The sequence below is a fragment of the Acanthopagrus latus genome, chromosome 8, assembly GCF_904848185.1.
Source record: "Acanthopagrus latus isolate v.2019 chromosome 8, fAcaLat1.1, whole genome shotgun sequence".
Classification (NCBI taxonomy): domain Eukaryota; kingdom Metazoa; phylum Chordata; class Actinopteri; order Spariformes; family Sparidae; genus Acanthopagrus; species Acanthopagrus latus.
Genome location: NC_051046.1, coordinates 29,823,181 through 29,823,472, shown reverse-complemented (window position 1 = coordinate 29,823,472; position 292 = coordinate 29,823,181).

Sequence of the window (292 nt, the reverse complement as noted above, 5' to 3'; positions counted from 1 at the left end):
CCAGATAGTTCTTCTTTTTACTTTTAGCACACACTGCAGCTGCCCTGCAATCTGTTGCATGGGTGACCAAATTATCTGGATGAGGATGAAAACAGTATTTTGGTCTGGTAACAACATGTTAGCCTGAATTGGTCAAGCCTCATTTGAACAAAAGGGCCCTGCTCTTCAAAACTTTCAGAGCTAGAAAGCTGGTTTATGAAACCAAGTTCTATTCTTTGGCCTGAGAGCGGAAAACAGAACAATCACTTCAAAGTGTTCTATTAATACATTAAACTTCTCAGTCAAACAAGAA